The following is a 9,175-nucleotide window of genomic DNA, read 5'->3' as shown; positions in this document are numbered from 1 at the left end:
GGGCGCCTGGCGCGCGCGCTCCGGGGGGCTCACCCGGGCGAAGCCGGCCGCGGAGCCTCGGCCTCGGGACGCCGGCTTTCCCTGAAAGGGAAGGGGGCAGGGACTGCGAGCAGGGGCCGCGCGGTACGGAGAAACGCGCCGCGTGCTGGAGTGGCCCGGCTGCTGGGGTTGGAAAGAAGCCCCTGCGGAGAAAGGCCTTCCCGCGCCAGCATGAAAAATCCTGTGGTTTAAAGCACTTCCGGGGGGGCGGGGTGTGGAGGGGGAGATTCAGGTTTATTCAGCAGTGGATCAGGTCCCCTGTTCATCTTGTATTCTCAGAGCGTTGCCCTTAGCAGGCACTTGACACACTTGCTAAACGGATGCTAAGTGGCAAGCCTTTACCTGTTTATAATAAAACCTGCCAGCTACACAGAGCTTTCCAATTATTTCACATAGATTAATTAAATCTGCTCACAGAGCTTTCCATTTATTTTACAGATTAATTAAATCTGCTCAAGAACTGTGAGGGAAGTACTTAAGGTTCACAGTTCCTTATCTGAGCCTTGCCGACCAGGTGTGTCTCAGGATGCAGGGTTTTTCAGATTTGGAAGGAGAACAGGGGTTGACTAAAGTTCCTATTCTCCATATTCAAAAAAGAAATAGGAAGACTGGCAGTTCTTTGGCCTTGATCCCCAACTGTGAATAGGCAACTGGAATCTAGAATCCTGGAAACCAAACCTAATCACCAACAGCTGTGCTTTGGTAAAAACTTAAATTTAAGATCAACTCTTTGCTTTGTTCAGGGAGGTAGTGTTCTGCCACAAGTTCTCCTTTGCTAGGCAAGAAAAAAAAAAAAAAGCATTGTTTCAGATATATTTTGAGAGGTGCTGTCTTCCCTTTATGGGTACAATATGCGACACCCCCAGAGATTCTGCGGCAACACCCTGCAATCAATATTTCTGTACCAAAACCCATTTATTTGCAGTAGTGGGATAAATATGAACTACCAATAACCTCATGTAAACTCAGGTCAAAACTTGCTACCAAATGAGTTTGTCACAAAACTTTTGGTTTTCAGAGATTTTTGCATATCAGAGTTGCAGGTAAGGGATTGTTGACCTGTATTATATCTCTATGGCTGTAAAAACTAAGGTACATGTGGGTCAAGTAATGTGCCCAAATCAAACAGCTAGAAAGTGATGGAGTAGAAATTTTAATCCTGGGAAGCTGTTTCTGCAGTCTTGTGTTATTAACAGAAATGCTACACTGCCTTCAATTTAACATCATGTTATTTCACTTAATCCTCACAACTTTGGATTAGGTTGAACTGTATGAAATTGCCAATATTGAACCCTTTTTTTAACAATTTTATTTATTTGACAGAGAAATCACAAGTAGGCAGCGAGGCAAGCAGAGAGAGAGGGGAAAGCAAGTTCCCTGCTGAGCAGAGAGCCTGATGTAGGGCTCCATCCCAAGACCCTGAGATCATGACCTGAGCCAAAGGCAGAGGCTTAACCCATTGAGCCACCCAGGTGCCCTAATACTGAACCCTTTTTTGAAGTATGAAAATCTTGTTTCATTTGGTTCAACTTATCATTATTATTGCTTTACCAAAAGGAAAAAGAGGCTCAGAGCGAATGAGCCAATTATGAGACAGAAGTGCCAGTGATCTTAGATCAAGAGCTGGGCTCCATCCCAACCTACCAGCCAGGTAACTGAGCGATTTTACTTCTCTGAACTTGTTTCTTCATTGTTATTGAGCACGATACTAACTTCGGGCTGAATTCTGGAGGCTACAGTTAGAGGTCTCCCACAAACTAAATTAAGAGTTTAAAAAGTAAGAAGTCACACATTTAGAATCATCAAACACAATTTTTTGGTAGGTGAGATCACCTAGCCATCTCCAGAAGACACATACTGTTTCTAAATATAAATGAATGAAGAACACCCAAATAAGAACAAACAGAAATGAGCTACTTACCCAGAGCTTGCTACAGCAAGGGAGTCAGCTACCATCATTGGGCAGCAATTCTAGGACAGGCTAAGGAGTAGGAAAGCTTTATAGTGAACAAAGGGGAAGGCTTCAAGTGTGCACTGATTGGAAGTAGTTGGCATGGGGAAGCTAGAGTTGGGCTAACTAGAAGTAGAGCATCCTTCGTGATTGACTTGGGAAGCATATTTAGTTTGCTCTGATTGGTCCTGAGTTGGAAGAGGTGACCAAAAAAATAAAGAAGCTGACTGGTCATTCACCAAGTCCTGACGGTTGAGCCAATCGCCTCAGAGATCATGGGTTCCTGCAGAGGCTGTGGTTTGGTTTCTCAGTCTGCAGCACCCAGCTCAGGAAGTCAACCATATCTGCAGCAACCAGTCCCGGGAGCCAAACGACATCCCCTACAGCCTTTGAATCCCTGCCAAATGTAAATGGTGGTGACTGACTCCCTTCCTATAGCAAACTGAATAGTGTTTGCTTGTTCTCATCTGGGTGGTCCTAACTATTTCCACGTGCCTGATGAAAGAACCTTCCAGGCCAAGGGAACAGTTCCTAAGTGAAGAGAAAACACCTTGAGTTTGTGGCCGGATTGGCTAGAGATTATGCTGGGAGGAGCAGCTGCCCTGTGAAGTCAGGGCAGAAAGGCAAGTCCGGAACTTTTGGCTTTGACTCTGAACTGAGGAGCCATTGCAGATTTTGAGCAGACCAGGGTCCTGATGGGATGCAGACTGCTGTGTTGATAATACAGTGCAGTCTAATGAACAGCAACCCAATTCAACTCTATTGTTCTCAACAGAAGAAAGTATGGAAATAGGGAGGGCATGGTCTGCACAGTCCAAGAGAAAAAGAGCCAGAAGAGCATGAGAAATTAGTGGTATTTATATCCAAAGTTGTGGATGTATTTACTGCGGGATAACTCATGAGGGGGGCAGGGTGAGATGTCCCTCAAGAGTTCATCATGTGTGCTCTGCACCTGTGCTCCACAAGCTCACGCACCTCGCACCTCCTCCAGCAGAGTCCTTACTGTGTGCTCTGCTACTGGTGTTGGCATAAGGGATGTGAATGGGATGGGCACTTCCAGAGGAGGTGGAGACTAATGGGGAAAACAAGCCGGGTCCCAGCGGACTTGTAGATTAGGTTACATCCTTTTTGATAGGGATTTAGTCTAGGACCATGGTTCCCAAACCTGGCAGCAAGGCATCCCAGAGAACCGAGGCTTACATCCCAGAGAACTCAGCAAAGGCAGAAGCTTAACACACTGAGCCACCGAGGTGCCCCAACAAGAGCAAATTCACAGGGGCAAAGGGGTAATTTAAATTTTCAAGGGAGGGCGCCTGGGTGGCTCAGTGGGTTAAGCCGCTGCCTTCGGCTCAGGTCATGATCTCAGGGTCCTGGGATCGAGTCCCGCATCGGGCTCTCTGCTCAGCAGGGAGCCTGCTTCCTCCTCTCTCTCTCTCTCTCTGCCTGCCTCTCTGCCTACTTGTGATCTCTCTCTGTCAAATAAAAAAAAAATAAAAAATCTTTAAATTTTCAAGGGAAACTCAGCAACATCTGTCGGACTCCATGCAAAACTACTAACTTCAGGTAGTTCACAGTTTGAGCCTTCAATCATGTTAGATTGCTTGTGGCAGTATTACTGGGGAGGGAAAACAACATTTTCTCTACCTTCTCAGGTTCACTACTTGGGAATCTGTGAATTTAACTGACAAAAGGCAGATGAGCAAGAGAAAAGAAACCAAACGTTTATATTTTGTGCACAGTCTGAATACACCGGGGATAAGTAACAGAGAAGCGTTTAGCGTTTTGGGTTTATATGTCTAACTCAGGGGAGGAAAAGAGAGGAAGAAGAACAAATGGTTTCCTTAGGAAAGACAAGTGGGGGAGGGGTGGTGCCCGGCTGGCTCAGTCCGTAGAGCTTGGGATTCATGATCTCACGGTTGTAAATTCAAGCCCCATGTTAGTGTAGACTCCTTAAAAATAAATTAAACTTTAAGGGCACCTGAGTGTCTCAGTTGGTTAAGTGACTGCCTTCAGTTCAGGTCATGATCCCAGGGTCATGGAATCGAGTCCCACGTTGGGGAGCCTCTCTCTCTGCAGCTTCTCCCCCTGCTTGTACTCTCCCTCTCGCTCTCTGTCAAATAAATAAAGTCTAAGAAAAAAAAAAAGGAAAGACAAATGGGTTTTTACAAAACAAACAGGATACAAAAAAGTTTGTGGTAATTGTTTATGCAGGTACAAGTGTTCTTTTCATGGTCTTGAAACTCCCCAGGAGTACGAATTTATGACAGCTTCATTTCTCAGAAGTTGCTGCTTTTTTTTTTTTTTTTTTTAGATTTTATTTATTTATTTGAGAGAGCAAGCCAATGTTCTTTTGATCAGAAGGTGGAGGAGGGGCAGAGGGAGAAGCAGACTGCCCATTGAGCAGGGAGCCTGACAGGGGGCTCAACAGGTGGCTCCACGGGGACCTCCACATGGGGCTCCATCCCAGGACCCCAACGCTATGACCTAAGCCTTAGTCAAGATGCTTTTTTTTTTTTTTAAAGATTTTATTTATTTATTTGTAAGAGAGAGAGTGAGAGCGAGCACAGGCAGTCAGAGTGGAAGGCAGAGTCAGAGGGAGAAGCAGGCTCCCTGCAGAGCAAGTAGCCCGATGTGGGACTCGATCCCAGGATGCTGGGATCATGACCTGAGCCGAAGGCAGCTGCTTAACCAACTGAGCCACCCAGGCGTCCCCTTAGTCAAGATGCTTAACCAGCTAAGCCACCCTAGTACCCCAGAAGTTGGTGCTTTTAGTCAGATATAGGAAATTCCAAGAAAGCGTCTTTCTGCATCTATTGAATCTCACATGTGTTCAGCTTAAAATATTTATACAAATTCTGGGTTTTGAGTGGATCCCCACACATCCTATCTTTGTGAAATTGAGGTTTTGGTGATTTCTGTGATAAAAAAGCAAGTACCATGTGTTACAAAAAGAAACAAGAGGCCCAAAATGGAATTTCTTGGGCCAGGCAAAGTCACCAAACCAGGGCTTGATACTTAACCTAACTGCAGTTTCAAACTTCTCCAGAAATTAAGTTTCAACCTATCAATCAGAAATTTTCTTTCTTTCTTCTTTTTTTAAGTTTTATTTTTATTTAAGTAAAGTCAACACCCAACTTAGGGCTTGAACTCACAACCCCGAGACCAAGAGTCACACATTCCTTCAAAAGAGCCAGCCAGGCCCCCAGGAGTCTTCTACTAAGCACCAATGAGGTAATTTGCCTCATGGGCCCTCTCCATTCCCACCCACCCAAGGAAGAAAGTAATCTGCACCCTTAGGCCCACTGCCCTTCCCCCTAAGGCAAAATGGTCTTGCCTGAAGCAATCCTTCCTTTTGCTGCTAACTTACTTGCTCCAACTCCTTCCTTGGAAACACTTCCATTTTGTCCACCTCCTGGGAGCACCCCTCTACTTGCTAGACAGGGTGCTGCCCATTTCATGAACCATTTAATAAAGCCAATTAGATCTTCAAATTTACTTGCTTGAATTAAAAAATAAAAATAATTTCACTTTTAAATAAACTCTATGCCCAACGTGGGGCTTGAACACAACCCTGAGATCAAGAGTCATACGTCCTGCAGACTGAGCCAGCCAGGTGCCCCAGATTTTTGTTTTTTAGCATGTGAGAAAAATTAATGTAGAATGAGGGTGATGGTGTCCAAATCTGACCCCAGAGTTTGAGAAGTTATAGTGCCCAAGCGGTACACATCCCATTACTAGGTATAGGTTATTTAAGAATGAAGTACAAGTGACACCTGGGGGGCTCAGTGGTTAAGCATCTGCCTTCGAGGGTCCTGGGATCGAGCCTGCATCTGGCTCCCTACTCCTCGGGAAGCCTGCTTCTCCCTCCCCCACTCCCCCTGCTTGTGTTTCTTCTCTTGCCCTGTGTCTCTGTCTGTCAAATAAATAAATAAAATCTAAAAAAAAAAAAAAAGAGTCTGCCTTCAGCTCAGGTCATAGTTCTGGGATTGAGTCCCCCATCGCATCCCTTGCTCAGTGGGGATCCTGTTTCTCCTTCTGCCTGCTACTCCCCCTGCTTGTGCTCTCTCTCTCTCTTTCTGACAAATAAATAAAACATTTTTTAAAAGAATTTAATATGATTTTTAAAATTTATGGATTTTAATTATTTATATATTATTTATTTTTCAAATATCTATGAAACTGTTAGGACATGAATCCTTATGGTGTATGGACATAAAACTTAATAAATGGAACTGCTAGGTATTTCTTTTGAACAGGGCATGGGGGGGCAGGGGACAGTGGCGTTGAAGACAGTCCTGAGATATAACCAGCACCAGAGGTTTAGGACCTAGTGGTGACCTATTAGGACCAAGTGGCTCTGCCCTTGAGCTCTGTGCTCAGACTTGATGCTTCTGATTCTCCTTATTAACTGCAGGCCTTTCTGGGCCTCTGTTTCCTCACCTATTAAATGGCAATTATGATAAGAGGATGCCCTATATGGGGTGTGATGAGGATTGAGTGATATGACACAGCGAAGCCTTCAGCCACAGCAGGAACCTCAGATAAATGAGCTTTTTATAGAGAGAAAGCGCTGAGGATTTTCCAGAAGAATGTAATGCTCTGTGCTCCCTTTCTGCCCATCCCAGGAACAGACTGACTCAACATCCCTGCCTCTGTCTTGGGCTTTGGGACGTAAAGTCAGGTCCTAGCCCAGTGACTCTGTGATCACCAGAGACTTGCCTGTAGCCTGGCAAAGAGGTTTCTTGAGCCAGTGGCAAGAAAGGAGAATCCATAGCACAACAGGAACTGTGGGGCAGCTCGTCCAACAAAGGAGAACCAACAGTTGATATGGCGGGGTGGGGCGGGGCAGTGGGTGTGGGTTAGTTGACATTCACCTGAAGCTGTCATTGGATGCGCTCAAAGCAAAGTCAAAATCTAGACTGCAAAATGGACCCAAGGCCGCGTTTCCTGGGAAACCACTAAGTTAAGAGAGATGTAAAACAGTGTGTCCAAAAAGCCCTTCTCTAATGCTGTCCACCTGGGCTGTAAGGTGAAGTTGCTTCTCTGGGTGAGAGTGAATTAGACACTCCAGACAAGAATGGGATGTTTTGTGTTTGCTGATACAATTTCAAAGAGCCAAGTTTCTGCTGGCCTATGAATTTAGAGAACAAGATCTCTCAGTGCCAAAGTCATTGCTAGACCCTCCCCCGTGTAGCTGAGGCTTGGCTTTTGAAGAAATGGTGTTTCCTCTCCAACTTTGTAGCTGGCTTCATCTCTGTCGCCCCTGCCCCATGAATGGCAGGGCAGATTTTCCACATCTCATTCCTTGCTCATTTTTACTTTCTCAACCCCCAGAAATAAAGGAGGTGAGGAACTCTGTGGCAGCCCGATGGGAGACAGAAGCTCCAGTCTGTCTTTCAGGCAGCAAGGGGGCTGACATCAAAGGCACCTGTGCACTCCTCCAAGTGCCCAAGGTGTGGGAGAGGTGCTAGAGTGACTCAGGACAGGGCCTAGACTCCCGTGGGGAGAGAGAGCAGGCAGCTCTCTGATCCTCCCACCTGGAACAGCAGTGCAGGGAGGTCTGGCCCAGGCCCTCCCTGGTCCGCAGAGCCATCTGGTTAGATGGCTTTTCCAATAACTAGAGAGGCCCTAGTATGTTTCAGAGGACCTATCTCCAGAGTCTGGCCCCAGCCTCCCTCCCCAGCGGACTGTCCTCTGCCTTCATTGTGCACTGATCCACCTTGGGGACCCTACACAGAAGTCATGGCTGCCTGAGCAGATGCCTTACACTTGAGCCTCAGTCTCCTGATCTAATCAGTGGGGATCAGCTCATCCCTACCTCCTAGAACTATTGGGAAGATGCAATGAGATAAAGTCAACAGACTCCTGAGCACATAAATACCAGTCCCTTCCTCCCACAACCTTCTTAGCCCCTGCCCACATCTCTTCACCAATCCCAATCCCCAAAACTTTTGTCAGCTCACCTGAAGTCCTCACCCACCTCTGAACACTGTCTTCCCAACAGGAGAGCTGCAGTTTCAAATAATAGCTTCTTTGGGTCGCAGCCCTGAGCATCGATCGGTTTGTGAGCTGTGGGGCAGACAGCTGTGGCCTGCGTCTGAGCCTTGTACTATGTGCCCTGGCTTGTCTCTTGCCGTTTCATGGGGAGCTGCAGAATGGTGGAACCGGATGAGCCCTGTGGGGACCCGCTTGGGACCCCAGAATTGGCATAAAGATTATTTTAAGCTGAAGACATTTGAGATTCAGCAGACAGGAAAAAAATGTCTTCTAGAACCTCTTACGTGAATAAAAGCAGAAACTCCTGAGAATTAAGGATGGCCATAAATTACCTCTTTGGTGTGGGTCTGCTCCTAGGAGACAGACTGAGAGCAAACATGCTCTTAGGTCCCCCCCACCCCAGGGAAGTTTTTTGGTTCTGAAGACAGAGAGACCACAGGCACCAGCTTAAACAAATATCATGGCAGACTTTATCTCATCTGTTCTCCTAAAATTCATTTGTCTTTCCTAAAGAGATTTATTTGCTCTTCCCTTAGGAGCCTTTTCTCCTCCTCCCTTTTTCCTACTAAATTAGATATGAAAGCTCCAAATTCTAACCACCCCTTTGAGTTACTCACTGAGCACTCCCACGTGTGTGCGTGTGTGCCTGACGTGTGTAGAAACCAGCTCTGTCTGTTCTCTTGCTAACCTGTCTTTCGTCAGTTTAATTGCAGGTTCCATTCACTTACCAGATGTAGAGGAAAAGTTTCCTCTTCCTAACACAGATTCTCTCCTTCACCAAATTTAGACAGGCTCTTCTGTACTCCCTCAACTAGGCCCTGACTTTTTGACTTCCTGTGCATCTCTGCACTACCCAGTTTTAGCAAGAATCTTCCAAATAGGTTTAGAGAAAATCCTCCACTGCTGGTCTGACCACCGTTAATATCTTTTCACTCTGGTCTGCTTTCAGCAAAAATCCTGCCAGGTCAGTTTAGCAAAGAAGTACCCTGTCTCTAAGTAATTTTCTATCCACTGACCACCCCCTGTTCCTTGGCAATAAATCCCTACTTTTCCTTACTGCATTCAGAACTGAGCATGATCTCTCTTCCCTACTGCAAAACCCCACTGTAATAGCCCCTCTTGAATAGTCTGCCTTAACATCTTCAATAAGTGTCGTACATGATTCTTTCTTTAACACCCCCTTCCCCC

This window comes from Mustela putorius, unplaced genomic scaffold (genome assembly GCF_011764305.1).
Source record: "Mustela putorius furo isolate JIRA1106 unplaced genomic scaffold, ASM1176430v1.1 tig00000224_pilon_pilon_pilon, whole genome shotgun sequence".
Classification (NCBI taxonomy): Eukaryota; Metazoa; Chordata; class Mammalia; order Carnivora; family Mustelidae; genus Mustela; species Mustela putorius.
This window is presented reverse-complemented; position numbering follows the sequence as displayed.